The sequence below is a fragment of the Heterodontus francisci genome, chromosome 25, assembly GCF_036365525.1.
Source record: "Heterodontus francisci isolate sHetFra1 chromosome 25, sHetFra1.hap1, whole genome shotgun sequence".
In the NCBI taxonomy this organism is placed as follows: domain Eukaryota; kingdom Metazoa; phylum Chordata; class Chondrichthyes; order Heterodontiformes; family Heterodontidae; genus Heterodontus; species Heterodontus francisci.
The window spans coordinates 76,133,267-76,151,607 of NC_090395.1; the positions used below are offsets into that span (position 1 = coordinate 76,133,267).

At 46.9% G+C, this 18,341-nt stretch overlaps 1 protein-coding gene across 8 annotated transcripts in view; it reads right to left on the reverse strand.

Annotated features, from left to right (window-relative positions):
* foxp4 (forkhead box P4) overlaps positions 1–18,341 on the reverse strand; it is a 500,447-nt gene that overhangs the window by 125,099 nt on the left and 357,007 nt on the right. The gene's annotated exons all lie outside the window — the stretch shown is intronic.

Consider the following 18,341-nt stretch of genomic DNA (forward strand, 5'->3'; position numbering starts at 1 on the left):
GCGGACAGTGATGAGGATTGTCAGAGGATACAGCAGGAGATAGATCGGTTGGAGACTTGGGCGGAGAAATGGCAGATGGAGTTTAATCCGGACAAATGTGAGGTAATGCATTTTGGAAGGTCTAATGCAGGTGGGAAGTATACAGTAAATGGCAGAACCCTTAGGAGTATTGACAGGCAGAGAGATCTGGGCATACAGGTCCACAGGTCATTGAAAGTGGCAACACAGGTGGATAAGGCGGTCAAGAAGGCATACGGCATGCTTGCCTTCATCGGTCGGGGCATAGAGTATAAAAATTGGCAAGTCATGCTGCAGCTGTCCAGAACTTTAGTTAGGCCACACTTAGAATATTGCGTGCAATTCTGGTCGCCACACTACCAGAAGGATGTGGAGGCTTTGGAGAGGGTACAGAAGAGGGTTACCAGGATGTTGCCTGGTCTGGAGGGCATTAGCTATGAGGAGAGGTTGGATAAACCCGGATTGTTTTTACTGGAATGACGGAGGTAGAGGGGCGACATGATTGAGGTTTACAAAGTTATGAGAGGCATGGACAGAGTGGATAGTCAGAAGCTTTTTCCCAGGGTGGAAGAGTCAGTTACTAGGGGATATAGGTTTAAGGTGCGAGGGGCAAAGTTTAGAGGGGATGTGCGAGGCAAGTTCTTTACACAGAGGGTGGTGAGTGCCTGGAACTTGCTGCCAGGGGAGGTGGTGGACGCAGGTACAATAGCGACGTTTACGAGGCATCTTGACAAATACAGGAATAGGATGGGAATAGAGGGATATGGACCCCGGAAGTGCAGAAGGTTTTAGTTTAGGCAGGCATCAAGATCGGCGCAGGCTTGGAGGGCCGAATGGCCTGTTCCTGTGCTGTACTGTTCTTTGTTCTGGGCAATCGTGGATCCATGGAAAACTTACAACAAGGAGGCCATGCAGTCCCTTGTGTTCATTCTGGTTGACAAAGAAGTACCTAGCTTAATAGTAGGCTGGAGAGTAGAATTGAGGCCAAGATCAGATCAGCCATGATCTTAGTCAATGGAGGAGCAGGCTCGAGGGGCCGTCTGTCCTACTCCTGCTGCAATTTCTTATGTTCTGTTGGAGGGGCAGTATGGAGGGCACGCTGCAATAACAGAGGGGCAGTGCCGAGGGCATGCTGCACTGTTGGGAAGGTGGTACTGAGGGAGTGTTGCACTGTTGGAGGGGCAGTACTGAGGGAGTGCTGTATTGTTGGAGGGCAGTACTGAGGGAGTGCTGTATTGTTGGAGGGCAGTACTGAGGGAGTGCTGTATTTTTGGAGGGACAGTACTGAGGGAGTGCTGCATTGTTGGAGGGCAGTACTGAGGGAGTGTTGCACTGTTGGAGGGGCAGTACTGAAGGAGTGTTGCATTGTTGGGGGGGTCAGTACTGAGGGAGTGCTGTATTTTTGGAGTGGCAGTACTGAAGGAGTGTTGCACTGTTGGAGGGTCAGCTCTGAGGGAGAACTGCAATGTAAATGGTGCCGCCTTTCAGATGAGATGTTAAACCGAGGGCCTGTCTGCCTTCTCAAGAGGACCTAAAGGATCCCACAGCACTGCCACAGAAGAGCAGGGGAGTTCTCCCCAGTGTTCCGAGCCCAATATTTATCCTTCAACCAACATCCCTGAAACAGATAATCTCGTCATTATCACATTGGTGTTTGTGTGATCTTGCTGTGTGTAAATTGGCTGCCGCATTTACTACATTACAACAGTGACTGCACTTCAAAGTACTTTGTTGTCTGCAATGTGTTTCAGGAGAGTCTGATGGGAAGGGTGGGGGTTGGTGGTGCAGCCTGAGGCAGGGAAGGTCTAATCTTTCCTTGTGAGGCCCAGAGGAACACTCACACTCTTCCTCCTGGTTGAACTATGAAAGTTAAAAAAAATCTTAGCTTAAATGGCCTCTGCTGTTCCCAATTCCTCTTCCCACTGTCGACCTGGTGAGAACACCACAAGAGCTTTCTAACTGCTCTTAACTGTGCCAAACCCACAGTCATTATTCTCTGTATAAAATCTCCTCTTCATGGACTTCAAGCTTTCATACATTTTCACTCAGAATGTACAGGGTTTTTTTAATGAAGTTCTGCTTTTGTCGTGAAGGTTTCGCAAACAAGCAGTGTCGATATCTCCTAGTAACATAGTCCCCAGTGAGGTGTTAGTAAACTAGAATACTAAGGCACGGCCCAGCCGCTTGAACCCTGTCATTTCTGCAACACATCTTATCTGAATTTATTAAATATGAATACATTACTGGTTGCTCCCTGCACTAACACATATTAGGCATGAAATCTCGAGACTGGGCTCCTAAACAGATGGGAATTTATCTAAGCTGCACTTTCTCTAAAGGTGCTGTGGATTAAATTGCATCAAGTGATTTTACATAGTTTGGCACTGCAGCTGGCCTGATTCTATTTGTCAAACTCATTCTCTCTCCACTGGAGTTTTGAACCCTGATTATTCAGGAATGTGGAAGGGAGACCATTGCAAACAGCATGTACAACAGTTCATAGGTTCATTTACACAACACGTTTCAGAGTGAGGCAGTGTCCTAACACTAAACGTATGTGATGTAAATGTCAAATTAAGGCCCAAACTAACAACTCCAGGGAGTCTCCTTGTGGTACAAAAACAAAATACTGTGGATGCTGGAAATCTGAAACAAAAACAGAAAATGCTGGAAATACTCAGCAGGTCAGGCAGCATCTGTGGAGAGAATGTTTCAGGTCTCTGTGAAAGATCATTGATCTGAAATGTTGACTTTGGGGGGAATTTTATGCTCTCCCCTGAGGCGGGTTTGGAGGTGGGGACAGCATAAAAGGCAGGTAAAGAGGGGGTTGTCCCTCATTAAAAAGCACTTAGTGCCTGAATGAGGGACTTGGCACTGGGAAGGGGGGTGACGCTGAGAGCCACCATCCTCCCCCACAACACCCCCCCCCACCCCGCCCTGCAAGACCCTTCCCTAACTGTGGCCTGGATCCAGTGCTGCTCCTGGGCCTCCAGTAGGTGCTCCTCCGGCAACAAGTGACCACCTCAACGGTGGAGCTGCTCAGTGGAAGAGCTGCCAGCCTCTGATTGGCAGGCAGCACTCTTTGGGCGGGACTTCCAGCGCCGGGGTCCTTGACCAGGAGGCGACATTGGGGTTCTCACCGTCACTTTTTCCGGACATCAAGACCCCTGTCACAAACATAAAATCCCAGCCTCTGTTTCTCTCTCCACAGATGCTGCTTGACCTGCTGTGTATTTCCAGCATTTTCGGTTTTTGTATTGTGGTGTCAGGCCCGGCTCTGAATTGGGTGAATTAATTGTTTCCCTCCCTCCTCTCCTGTCCGGTCCTCTCCTCTCCTCTCCTGTCCGGTCCTGGTCTGACCTGCGATCTCAGTTGACTGCAGTGCAGTCAGTTTCCATTGACAACTCAGCCACCAGGGATTGGCCTGGAGTCTCCAGGAATTAAAGATTCATCTCTGGACACTTGTAGTGAGAAAACCCAGGAGAAAAGTCTGGGAGCATTTAAAAAAAGTTATGTTTTAAAAAAAATTCCTTTGAGTACTTTTGGTTACTTATAAAAAATTGGGAAAAAATGGCTGTCTGATTAACAGTCAAGAATCATCCAATCGGAATGAAGAGTCCAAATTGGTTTCCAATTGGTGAGGGAAGGCGGGGCAATGCAAGGATGGACATGTTGGATGGCTAATGGCAGGAATGTGGGGGCAGGATGATCACACGATAACCCCCACAACCCCCACCCCCCCCCCCCCCCCCCGCCAAGGAGAATATGTCAGACCCCAGAGCCACTGCTTTCTGATTTGTTCACAGTTCTTTGAAAAATCCTTTCTGTGGCTCCAAATATTGGAATTTGACACATTGGGTTGAGAAAAAGGAATAGATTCATTAACACACAGCGGCCACTACAAGAATCTAATTATCTTCATCTCAATTTGAATAAACACTGGCCCTGAGATTCCTTGAGTTGTGATCTGGATCGCGAACAATAGATGTTTTTATTCATTCTTGGGATGTGGGCGTCGCTGGCTAGGCCAACATTTATTGCCCATCCCTAATTGCCCTTGAGAAGGTGGTGGTGAGCTGCCTTCTTGAACCGCTGCAGTCCATGTGTTGTAGGTACACCCACAGTGCTGTTAGGAAGAGTGTTCCAGGATTTTGACCCAGTGACAGTGAAGGAACTGTTCCCTCCAGCATTGATCCCACCAGAGTTTGCCAGGTTGGACACAACCTCTCTAGTATCCATCTACCCCCATCAATGAGAAGCTGTAGTACTCGCCTGCTTACCAGCTTGCTGGGAGGGCAGAGAATTTGTCCAGTCCACTTGTTCACGAATGTCCTTCACGAAAGGGAACCCGTGCAGGTGTTGAATGAAACAACACAAGGTAGCAACCTACTTGAACTCATCATCACGAACCAACCTGTCACAGACACGTCTCTCTATAATAGTTAGTCGACGTTCTTGTAAAGGGAAAGTTTTGTCTCCAACTCGTCATGTGGCACTATCACCATACTAAGGAACAAATCTAGCAGCCCAAAACTGGGAATCCATGAGGTGCTGTGGGCAATCAACAGCAGCAGAATTGTATTCCACCATAATCTGTAACCTCATGGCCCAGCACATCCCTGACACCTTGTTCACTTTAGCTAAATAAACACAGACTAGGGAATAAACCGAGGACCCTCCTGTTCGATGTTCTTCAGTTCAACAATGGCCTGTGTATTGACTCAATGATTGACTGTGAAGCTGGCGAAAGAACCTTTTAATAAGTACCCAGACTGGCAACAGGTCACCCTGATCCTGCAGTGCAAGGACTCAATCTTCTTGTCTAATCTTTCTTATTCATAATGTAAACTGATCCAAAGGACCCAAACAAGGACCCAAAATTAAACAAAACAACGAAAACATACAACTTAAGCAATAGTATTACTTTCCCTATCCGCTAGGCTTTCGAAACCCTGTGGGCCATAGCTGTGTGTCCAAGGACTGCAAAGTGGTTATGTTAAGCTTCTTGTTCATTGGTAGCTGTGCGGTTGCTAGGGAGTGGGATTAACTGGTCATTGGAGCCTTGGCAACAAACACATTGTGCTATGCCCTTATTTGGAATGTCAACAATGGGGCATCAGAACAGTGTGGACTGATGAAGAACTTGAACTAATTGAAAGTCACTAATTGTGATGAACTGTTGCCTCTATTTCTCTTCCTGGAGATGTGAACTCCATTAGGACACAGCTCTAATGACCTCAAACCTCTCCTTGACCCCTCATCTGAGTGCTCAGACCTCATGTGAGACCTGAGACAGTAGGGGCTAATTTAACCCAACCCACCCAGCGACAGACTGACATCATCAGATCAGTCGGTTGACTTTGATGGAACATAAAATTGAGTAAGGTGTGAAATGGGCAGAGAATCTGCTCAATTTCTGCTGGGTGGAGTTACATATGTACAAACATATAAACCATAGGTATTAGGAGCAGGAGTAGGACACTTGGCCCCTCGAGCCTTCTCCTCCATTCAACAAGATCATGGCTAATCTGATTTTAACCTCAACTCCAGATTCCCGCCTACCCCCAATAACCTTTCACCCCCTTGCTTATTAAGAATCTATCTACCTCTGCCTTAAAAATATTCAAAGGCTCTATTTCCACTGCCTTTTGAGGAAGAGAGTTCCAAAAACTCACGACTCTCTGAGAGAAAAAATTTCTCCTCATCTCTGTCTTAAATGGGCGACCCCTTATTTTTAAACAGTGACCCCCTAGTTCTAGATTCTCCCACAAGAGGAAACATCCTTTCCACATCCATCCTGCCAAGGGTCTTATATGTTTCAATCAAGTCACCTCTTACTCTTCCAAATTTCAGCGGATACAAGCCTAGTCTGTCCAATCTTTCCTCATAAGACAGCTCGCCTATTCCAGGTATTAGTCTAAGTAAACCTTCTCTGAACTGCTTCCAATGTATTTACGTCCTTCCTTAAATAAGGAGATCAGTACTGTATACAGTACTCCTGATGTGCTCTCACCAATACCCTCTATAACTGAAGCATAACCTCCCTACTTTTGTATTCAATTCCCCTCACAATAAACAATAACATTCTATTAGCTTTCCTAATTACTTCCTATACCTGCATACTCACCTTTTGCGATTCATGCACTAGGACACCCAGATCCCTCTGCATCTCAGAGCTCTGCAATTTCTCACTATTTAGATAATATGCTTCATTTTTATTCTTCCCCTGCTGAAATGGACAATTTTCACATTTTCCCACATTATACTCCATTTGCCCGGATCTTTGACCATTCACTTAGCCTATCTATATCCCTTTGTAGCCTCCTTATGTCCTCTTCACAACTTATCTTCCTATCTATCTTTGTGTCATCAGTAACTTTAGCAACCGTACCTTTGGTCCCTTCATCCAAGTCATTTATATAAATTGTAAAAAGTTGATGCCCCAGCACAGATCCCTGTGGCACACCATTCGTTACATCTCGCCAACCAGAAAATGACCCAATTATGCCTACTCTCTATTTCCTGTTAGCTAGCCAATTTTCTATTCATGCTAAAATGTTACCCTCTACACCATTAACTTTTATTTTCCACAATAATCTTTGATGTGGCACCTTATCAAATGCCTTCTGGAAATCTAAGTACAGTACATCCGCTGGTTCCCCTTTATCCACAGCACATGTTACTTCTTCAAAGAACTCCAATAAATTGGCTAAACATGATTTCCCTTTCACAAAACCATGTTGACTCTGCCTGAGTTAGGGTAGAATTACCCCCAGTGATTGTTGAAGGGGTATTTAGGAAGAAGGGAACAGGAGGAGGCCATTCAGCCCCTCAAGCCTGTTCTATCATTCATTTAGATCATGGCCGATCTGTAACCTAACTCCATCTACCCACCTTGGTGCCATCACCCATAATCTCAGCTTTGAAGTTTTTAATTGACCTCAGCCTCAACAGCCTTTCGGGGCAGAATGTTTCAGATTTCTATTACCCTTTGTGTGAAGATGTGCTTCCTGACATCACCCCTGAATGGCCTGGATCTAATTTTAAGGCTATGCCCCCTTGTTCTGGACTCCCCCTACCAGAGCTCAGAGAAGGGTTATCACAGCTGAGATTAATCCCATGCTGACCTGTGGTGCACACACGCTCCCCACAGAGTTTCATGATAGCAACAGAGGATGGCAATGCTGGCTGATGCTTTCCCCCTCTCTAGCTGGGTACTGAATCTAACTGGAGCAGATCAATCACCGTGTGGCTGCGATCTACTGACATCAGAGGGTTTCTCTGTATGACTCACTGGATCATGTCGTTACAAAGCCAGAGAGGGAATCTCACAACAAACTGCTTCATTTTCCTGTGCCCCTAAAATCAGTGAAATATGGTAATGCACTTTGTAAACAATGACGTATTAATCTGCGAACCTGCAACTCATTTGGTCCCCAAACTTCACAGTGTCAATGAAGCCAAAACTGCAACCATGGCTCTTTACTCATTCGGGCGAGGTGAGAGGAGGGCAGGAGGAAGAGAAAGGGCAGGGGGAGAGGGGAGGAGGAGCGAGGGGGCGAGACGAAGGGGAGGGGGAAAAGGAGCGGTGAAGTGGGAGGGAAGGGGTGATGGTAGGGAAGAGTAAGGCACAGGACAGGGAAGTGGGGAGGGAGGAGAGTGGGGAGGGGGAGGAGAGTGTGGAGGGGGAGGGGAGAGGAATCAGGGTAGTGGAGAGAGGAGGTGGAGGGGAGAGTGGGGAGGAAGAGGTGGAGAGCTGAGTAATGAGGGGAAGGGGGACCGAGGATCAGGCAGGGGGAGTGCAAAGAGGCAGAAAACCACTCAGACACAATCTCCCGCACATTGCTGTGTGAATTTTGCAAGCCAATCATCATCAGGGTACGAGAGTCAGTGCTGATGTGAAAGGGAGCGGCAGCCAGCACAGAAAAAGGACTGTGTCTACGGATTTGGAAATGATTACTCTTTAAAGGGTTTTGCACCACGATTAAAGTGGCAGTGCATCATAAGTGTTGCCAAACCGTTTTTTTCATTTCAAACCATAAGCAAAGAATTGCATTAAAGTCTCTGTTGCTGGGATCATACTGTGCAGTTTTGAGTTGCTGTGATGAATTAAACTGCACAAAACTGGATTATCTTACAAGTGGCACAGTCAAAACAAAAGCAACAGACCGACCAATCTCTCTGTCTCACCAATAACAGAAAGGATTGCAAAGTCGTTGTTTCTGAAGATTATGGCCTTTAAATTCAGACAGCCTTGGAGGGAATTGAAAACAAGAATGACAATTTTAAAATTGAGGTGTTGCCCCGAGCAGGCCCTTTCCCAGAGTCTATGACTATAACATTCAAAGATCTGCAGGCATGGGGCTCATGACCATGTATGTGACGGGGCCTTAATACTGTAACAGGACCCTGATTGCTTTTAACCTGCACCCAAGCAGACAGAGTCCTCCCTTTCCCAAAGCTGAAAACAGGTCATCTGCTGGCAAGGAAAAAAAGGTCCAAAAGGTAAGTCAGAAATTTTCCTTCATTGGTCAGGGGCAGTGGGAGTGCCACATAATGTAATCATGGCTTTTCTTTTCCAGTATCCTCCCTACCCTGTCACCAGACCCATCCACTCAAAGCAGGAGCAACAACAATCCGCAACATCCACCCATAAATTGACACCAAATCAACAATCTTGCTGGGGCTGAGATGCAGGAGTGGGTCAGGTAGAAGAAGCTTTACTCCATATCTAACCCCATGCTGCACCTGTCCCGAGAGTGTTTGATGGGACAGTGTAGAGGGAGCTTTACTCTGTATCAAACCCTGTTTTTTTTTCTTTTTTTTCCTTTTGCAATGTTAACCAGGTTTATAATGATACTCAGCATAAAACTGGACATAAATTGGAACAGTGTAGAGGGAGCTTTACTCTGTATCTAACCTGCGCTGTACCTTCCCTGGGAGTGTTTGATGGGGACAGGGTAGAGGGAGCTTTACTCAGTATCTAATCTGTGTTGTACATGTCTTGGGAGTGTTTGATGGGGACAGTGTAGAGGGAGCTTTACTCATTATCTAACCCCTTTTTTTTGATGGGGACAGTGTAGAGGGAGATTTACTCTGTATCTAACTCCGTGCTGTACCTGTCCTGGGAGTGTTTGAGGGGGACAGTGTAGAGGGAGCTTTACTCTGTATCAAACCCTGTTTTTTTTTCTTTTTTTTCCTTTTGCAATGTTAACCAGGTTTTCATGGTACTCAGCATAAAACTGGAAATAAATTGGAACAGTGTAGAGGGAGCTTTACTCTGTATCTAATCTGTGTTGTACATGTCCTGGGAGTGTTTGATGGGGACAGTGTAGAGGGAGCTTTACTCTGTATCTAACCCCTTTTTTTTGATGGGGACAGTGTAGAGGGAGATTTACTCTGTATCTAACTCCGTGCTGTACCTGTCCTGGGAGTGTTTGATGGGGACAGTGTAGAGGGAGCTTTACTCTGTATCTAACCCCTTTTTTTTGATGGGGACAGTGAAGATGGAGCTTTACTCTGTATCTAACCCCCGTGCTGTACCTGTCTTGGGAGTGTTTGATAGGACAGTGTAGAGGGAGCTTTACTCTGTATCTAACCCCATGCTGTACCTGTCCTGGGAGTGTTTGATGGGGACAGTGTAGATGGAGCTTTACTCTGTATCTAACCCCATGCTGTACCTGTCCTGGGAGTGTTTGATGGGGACAGTGTAGATGGAGCTTTACTCTGTATCTAACCCCATGCTGTACCTGTCCTGGGAGTGTTTGATGGGGACAGTGTAGAGGGAGCTTTACTCTGTATCTAACCCCATGCTGTACCTGTCCTGGGAGTGTTTGATGGGGACAGTGTAGAGGGAGCTTTACTCTGTATCTAACCCCATTTTTTTTTTTTTTTTTTGTATCTAACCCCATGCTGTACCTGTCCTGGGAGTGTTTGATGGGACAGTGTAGAGGGAGTTTTACTCTGTATCTAACCCCGTGCTGTACCTGTCCTGGGGAGTGTTTGATAGGACAGTGTAGAGGGAGCTTTACTCTGTATCTAACCCCATGCTGTACCTGTCCTGGGAGTGTTTGATGGGGACAGTGTAGAGGGAGCTTTACTCTGTATCTAACCCCATGCTGTACCTGTCCTGGGAGTGTTTGATAGGACAGTGGGTGTCTGAACCATTCCTCACTCTGAAGCTGATAAAGTTCACATGTGAAAAAAAGTTGTTTATTTCTAAAAAAAATCCGACTTCATTGTCTGATCCACAATCATTCCACACCCCTTTCAATAATCACAAACAGATCCAAAGTAAATCAAAAGCTGTCAAAGATATAACCATGAATTGGCAGCAGAGAACTCATACAGTATTAAGTGATAAGGTCCAGAAATGTTACAGTGATAAAGGATACCACAGAGATCAGTACTGGGAGAAATGATAAACAATTCTTTGATGTACTCAATGAAATATGGGCCGTATCACTCTGGCAGATGAGATCTTTAGAAGCTAGAGAAGTAAGGAAATGGTTCTTGATCCAAATCTGCACTGTGGCCAAACAGCTTATAAACCAACACAGACAGCAAATCCCAGGAGAGGGAGAGAGGGTCAAGGCCATTTCCTTGGAGGGTGTGTAATACATTTGAAGATGTTGGGTGTTCACTGATGGGCTTCACTTCTTTAACACATTTTGTCTGTGTTCTGTTTACATTAGATGCAGTTCAGTGACTAAAGCTAGCCGGGTAACAGGCTTGTCAAGTTGATTTATGAGCACATCAACCCAAGTTTCTGTGTGTTGTACAAGACTGACAGTGGCAGTTCATTAAATCTGGGTCCTGAGTGACTCAGAACTTGGCGTCAGACCTGCTGTTTAAACGTCAACTTTAACCCTCTGAACCACGCCACTTGTTTTTCAATTTTCTTACTTCCTCTCCTGAAGGTGCGGTCTCTTGCTGTAGTTCCACAGGTGCCAGCAGCTCCCCAAATGCTTGTCCAAGTGGCTGACACACATGTGAGGGCTTTGGCAATGCATATCGTTGGGCTGTCCACGCTTGGGGAAGAGTCATGTCCTGGTTATCAATACTGGACCAGTGCCATGAAAATATGAGTTCACAATCTCAGGATATCCCAAAGCACTTTACAGCCAATGAAATAGTTTTGAAGTGTAGTCACTGTTGCAATGTAGGAAACATGGCAGCTAACTTGCACACAGCAAGATCCCATAAACAGTGATCTGATATTAACCAGATAATCTGTTTCAGTGCCATTAGTACAGGGATAACTATCAGTCAGGACATGGGGAGAGCTCCCATGCTTTTATGCAAAATAGTGCCTTGGGGCGCTTTATGTCCACCTGAGAGGACAGACAGAACTTTGGTTTAACGTCTCATCTGAAGGAAGCACCTCTGAAAGTGCAGCATTTCCTCAGTACTGTACTGGAAGTATCAGAGTAAACTGTGTACTTAAGTCTCTAGAATGGGACTTGAAACCATGATATAAGAGACTCAGAGGTAAAAGTGCCATCACTGAGCATTGGCTGATGCTCGTAGCTTAACAGGCCACTCAGCCTACTAGGGATGAACACTAAATGTCAACCTTCCCAGCGATGCTCACATACCAAGAATGAAAAAATAAGGAGGGGACGGGCTCTCCGACGTTGGCAATAGCTTCAGCTGCCTGTGTACAGACACTGGCAGCTCTGCCAAATCAATTAGATTTTTCAAGGGCTACCCGCCGCACCCCCCCCCCCCCCCCCACCCCCCACACCGTTCCACCGGTAAATCTATCGGCCCTTCCCCCCGCTGTAACAATTAAATTCAACGTTTGCCCTCTACCCACCCCCACCCCAAAACACTTAACTTCAACAGTTGACTTCCCCCCCACCCCCCTCACCCCCAAACCAATCAAAGTGCAGAGGTCTCCCCTTCCCACCCTCCCCTACACTAGTAATTTGCATTAGAGCCCATTCACCTCCCCCCACTGCACTAAAAACTATAAGCTCCCCCCTTACCCACCACGGTGACGCCTGCTTTCCCTGGATGGGAAAGTGAAGGCGCGTGAGTGCTGGTGGCCGCGTGGCGGATCACGGCCCAAAGGTAAGATCACTGTTAATTTTATTTAAATGTTTAAATATTTCATTAATTTAAATACGGTAATCTGGGTCCCGTCACACAGCGGCAGGAGGGACGCCATGGAGCTCCGCCGCTGCTGGCAAGATCGGGCAAAGCACTCCTGGCGCGGGCTCAGTGGCGGGCCGTTGCCGGAACAATCTTCCGATCACCCCCACCACCGTCATGGAGCCCAACATCGGGAGCTTAGTAAAATCCCGGCCCTTATCTCTGGAAAGCTAAAGCCAATTGTAATTCCCAACTGCAACCAACAAAAATAGACAGGAGATGAGCCCTTTGACCTTGCTGACTGTCTGGATTCATACCAGGCTGACCCATTCAGACAGTGGGCACCCAATCCTATCACTCTGGCACATGGGACCTTCAGAACCAAGGAATTGGTTCTTGATCCACATTTGCAGTATGGCCAAACTGCCCACAAACTAACAGAGACAGGAAGACTCAGCTGAAGGCTGTGACCACTCTGATCTCTGGAATTCAGTCCAGTTTTTGGTCCATGGAGAAAGGTGAACAGAGAGTTTGTAAAACCATATCACACACACTAATGTTCAGCTGCATAGTGTAATATATTCCAGAAAACCAGGTGGCAAGGAAAGAATTGCAGCCTAATCTTTACACACTTACAAGCTTTTATTTACAGAGACACACATTACAAACACATCCAAACCCAACCACCACAGTTTCAGTCTGCTCCTATATAGGAGTACAAGTAAATTGCCAGTTAATGTCCACCACTTGAATACAATGAAATACTCAACGACTATGCGATTAAGACATTGTGTCTTTTATCAGACTGTGGTCAATGTTATTTAGCCAACTGTTGTCAAATCATGTTGGACACGAAGGGAAAGGGCGGGAAAGCAGAGTTGAGGTAGAAATTCAGCCATGGCGGGAGACAGTGGCGTAGTGGTAATGTCACTACATTAATAACCCAGAGCCCCAGGCTTATGTTCTGGGGACATGGGTTCGAAGCCCACCACGGTAGATGGCAGAATTTGAATTCAATTAATAAATGTGGAATTAAAATGTGGAATTTGGGGTGGCGCAGCCTCACAGCTCCAGCGACCCAGGTTCAGTTCTGGGTACTGCCTGTGTGGAGTTTGCAAGTTCTCCCTGTGACCACGTGGGTTTTCGCCGGGTGCTCCGGTTTCCTCCCACAGCCAAAGACTTGCAGGTTGATAGGTAAATTGGCCAGTGTAAATTGCCCCTAGTGTAGGTAGGTGGTAGGAGAATGGTGGGGATGTGGTAGAGAATGTAGGATTAGTAGAAATGGGTGGTTGTTGGTCGGCACGGACTCGGTGGGCTGAAGGGCCTGTTTCAGTGCTGTATCTCTCTCTGACTCTAAAAGCTAATCTAGTGTTGACCATGAAACCATTATTGATTGTTGTAAAAACCCATCTGGTTCACTAATGTCCTTTTTAGGGAAGGAAATCTGCTGTCCTTACCTGGTCTGGCCTATATGTGACTCCAAACCCACAGCAATGTGGTTGACTCTTAAATGCCCTCTGAAATGGCCGAGCAAGCCACCCAGTTGTATCAAACAACAGGTATACCGTTTTGGATACTGTTGCGGGGGACGACTTACCAGGGGTAAGCAATGGGGTACAGATATCTGGCACAGAGTCTGTCCCTGTTGCTCAGAAGGGAAGGGGGAAGAGGAGCAGAACATTAGTCATTGGGGACTCCATAGTTAGGGGAACAGATAGGAGGTTCTGTGGGAACGAGAGAGACTCACGGTTGGTATGTTGCCTCCCAGGTGCCAGGGTTCGTGATGTCTCGGATCGTATTTTTGGGATCCTTAATGGGGAGGGGGAGCAGCCCCAAGTCGTGGTCCACATAGGCACCAACGACATAGGTAGGAAGAGAGATGGGGATTTAAGACAGAAATTTAGGGAGCTAGGGTGGAAGCTTAGAGCGAGAACAAACAGAGTTGTTATCTCTGGGTTGTTGCCCGTGCCACGTGATAGCGAAGCGAGGAATAGGGAGAGAGAGGAGTTGAACACGTGGCTGCAGGGATGGTGCAGGAGGGAGGGTTTTGGTTTCCTGGATAATTGGGGCTCTTTCTGGGGTAGGTGGGACCTCTACAAACAGGATGGTCTTCACCTGAACCAGAGGGGTACCAATATCCTGGGGGGGAGGTTTGCGAGTGCTCTTCGGGGGGGTTTAAACTAATTCAGCAGGGGAATGGGAACCTAAATTGTAGTGCCAGTGTACAGGATGTTGAGAGTAGTGAGGTCAGGGATATGGTTACAAGGACGCAAGAGGGCACTGGCAAGCAAGAACCTGGTTTAAAGTGTGTCTACTTCAACGCCAGGAGCATCCAGAATAAGGTGGGTGAGCTTGCAGCATGGGTTGGTACCTGGGATCTCGATGTAGTGGCCATTTCAGAGACATGGGTAGAGCAGGGGCAGGAATGGATGTTGCAGATTCCGGGATTTAGATGTTTCAGTAAGAACAGAGAAGATGGTAAAAGAGGGGGGGGTGTGGCATTGTTAATCAAGGAGAGTATTACAGCGACAGAAAGGACGTTTGAGGACTCGTCTACTGAGGTAGTATGGGCTGAGGTTAGAAACAGGAGAGGTGAGGTTACCCTGTTGGGAGTCTTTTATAGACCTCCGAACAGTTCCAGAGATGTAGAGGAAAGGATAGCGAAGATGATTCTCGACAGGGGTGAGAGTAACAGGGTAGTTGTTATGGGGGACTTTAACTTTCCAAATATCGACTGGAAATACTATAGTTCGAGTACTTTAGATGGGTCAGTTTTTGTCCAGTGTGTGCAGGAGGGTTTTCTGACACAGTATGTAGACAGGCCAACCAGGGGCGATGCCACATTGGATTTGGTACTGGGAAATGAACCCGGCCAGGTGTTAGATTTAGATGTAGGTGAGCACTTTGGTGATAGTGATCACAATTCGGTTAGGTTTACCTTAGCGATGGGCAGGGACAGGTATATACCGCAGGGCAAGAATTCTAACTGGGGTAAAGGAAATTATGATGCGATTAGGCAAGATTTAGGATGCGTAGGATGGGGAAGGAAACTGCAGGGGATGGGAACAATCGAAATGTGGAGCTTATTCAAGGAGCAGCTACTGCGTGTCCTTGATAAATATGTACCTGTCAGGCAGGGAGGAAGTTGTCGAGCGAGGGAGCTGTGGTTTACGAAAGACGTTGAAGCGCTTGTCAAGAGGAAGAAGAAGGCTTATGTTAGGGCGCTTGAGAGCTACAAGCTAGCCAGGAAGGATCTAAAGGGAGAGCTAAGAAGAGCAAGGAGAGGACACGAGAAGTCATTGGTGGATCGGATCAGGGAAAACCCTAAGGCTTTCTATAGGTATATCAGGAATAAAAGAATGACTAGAGTTAGAGTAGGGCCAATCAAGGATAGTAGTGGGAAGTTGTGTGTGGAATCAGAGGAGATAGGGGAAGTGTTAAATGAATATTTTGCGTCAGTATTTACAGCAGAGAAAGAAAATGTTGTTGAGAATACTGAGATTCAGGCTACGAGGCTAGATGGGATTGAGGTTCACAAGGAGGAGGTGTTAGCAATTTTGGAAGGTGTGAAAATAGATAAGTCCCCTGGGCCAGATGGGATTTATCCTAGGATTCTCTGGGAAGCCAGGGAGGAGATTGCAGAGCCTTTGTCCTTGATCTTTATGTCATCATTGTCGACAGGAATAGTGCCGGAAGACTGGAGGATTGCAAATGTTGTCCCCTTGTTCAAGAAGGGGAGTAGAGACAGCCCTGGTAATTATAGACCTGTGAGCCTTACTTCGGTTGTAGGTAAAATGTTGGAAAAGGTTATAAGAGACAGGATTTATAATCATCTTGAAAAGAATAAGTACATTAGAGATAGTCAGCACGGTTTTGTGACGGGTAGGTCGTGCCTCACAAACCTTATTGAGTTTTTCGAGAAGGTGACCAAACAGGTGGATGAGGGTAAAGCAGTGGATGTGGTGTATATGGATTTCAGTAAGGCGTTTGATAAGGTTCCCCACGGTAGGCTATTGCAGAAAATACGGAAGTATGGGGTTGAAGGCGATTTAGAGCTTTGGATCAGAAATTGGCTAGCTGAAAGAAGACAGAGGGTGGTGGTTGATGGCAAATGTTCATCCTGGAGTTTAGTTACTAGTGGTGTACCGCAAGGATCTGTTTTGGGGCCACTGCTGTTTGTCATTTTTATAAATGACCTGGAAGAGGGTGTAGAAGGGTGGGTTAGTAAATTTGCAGATGACACTAAGGTCGGTGGAGTTGTGGATAGTGCCGAAGGATGTTGTAGGGTACAGAGAGACATAGATAGGCTGCAGAGCTGGGCTGAGAGATGGCAAATGGAGTTTAATGCGGAAAAGTGTGAGGTGATTCACTTTGGAAGGAGTAACAGGAATGCAGGGTACTGGACTAATGGGAAGATTCTTGGTAGTGTAGATGAACAGAGAGATCTTGGTGTCCAGGTGCATAAATCCCTGAAGGTTGCTAACCAGGTTAATAGGGCTGTTAAGAAGGCATATGGTGTGTTAGCTTTTATTAGTAGGGGGGTCGAGTTTCGGAGCCACGAGGTCATGCTGCAGCTGTACAAAACTCTGGTGAGACCGCACCTGGAGTATTGCGTGCAGTTCTGGTCACCGCATTATAGGAAGGATGTGGAAGCTATGGAAAGGGTGTAGAGGAGATTTACTAGGATGTTGCCTGGTATGGAGGGAAGGTCTTACGAGGAAAGGCTGAGGGACTTGAGGTTGTTTTCGTTGGAGAGAAGGAGGAGGAGAGGTGACTTAATAGAGACATATAAGATAATCAGAGGGTTAGATAGGGTGGATAGTGAGAGTCTTTTTCCTCGGATGGTGATGGGAAACACGAGGGGACATAGCTTCAAGTTGAGGGGTGATAGATATAGGACAGATGTCAGAGGTAGTTTCTTTACACAGAGAGTAGTAGGGGCGTGGAACGCCCTGCCTGCAGCAGTAGTAGATTCGCCAACTTTAAGGGCATTTAAGTGGACATTGGATAGACACATGGATGAAAATGGAATAGTGTAGGTCAGATGGTTTCACAGGTCGGTGCAACATCGAGGGCCGAAGGGCCTGTACTGCGCTGTAATGTTCTAATTCTAAATGGTGACAAAGCCTCAGAAAAGGAATGAAACTGGACGATCACCCGGCATCGACCTAAGCACCGGAAATGACAATAGCAAACCCAGCCCTGTCGACCCTGCAAAGTCCTCCCTACTAACATCTGGGGGCTTATGCCAAAATTGGGAGAGTTGTCCACAGACTAGTCAAGCAACAGCCTGACATAGTCATATTCACAGAATCATACCTTACAGACAATGTCCCAGACACTGCCATCACCATCCTCGGGTATGTCCTGTCCCACCGGCAGGACAGACCCAGCAGAGGTGGCGGCACAGTGGTATACAGTTGGTAGGGAGTTGCCCTGGGAGTCCTCAACATTGACTCCGGACCCCATGAAGTCTCATGGCATCAGATCAAACATGGGCAAGGAAATCTCCTGCTGATTACCACCTACTGCCCCCACCCTCAGCTGATAACTCAGTGCTGCTCCACGTTCAACACCAATTGGAAGAAGCACTGAGGGTAGCAAGGGCACAGAATGTATTCTGGGTGGGGCACTTCAATGACCATTGCCAAGAGTAGCTCAGTAGCACCACTACTAGCGGAATCCTAAAGGACATAGCTGCTAGACTGGGTCTGCGGCAGGTGGTGAGGGAACCAACAAGAGGGAAAAACATACTTGACCTTCTCCTCACCAATCAAACTGTCGCAGATGCTCCTGTCCATGACAGTATTGGCAGGAGTGACTACCGCACAAGCCTTGTGGAGACGATACCCTCCATCATGTTGTGTGACACGACCACCATGCTAAATGGGATGGATTTCAAACAAATCTAGCAACTCAAAGCTGGGCATCCAGGAGGGACTGTGGGCCATCAACAGCAGCAGAATTGTATTCAACCACAATCTGTAACCTCATGGCCCAGTATATCCCCCACTCTACCATTACCATCAAGCTGGGGGAACCAACCCTGGTTCAATGAAGAGTGCAGGAGGGCATGCCAGGAGCAGCACCAGGCATACATCAAAATGAGGTGCCAACCTGGTGAAGCTGCAACACAGGACTACTTGCATGCCAAACAGCGGAAGCAGCATGTGATAGAGACGGCTAAGCGATCCCACAACTTAAGCTCTGCAGTCCTGCCACATCAG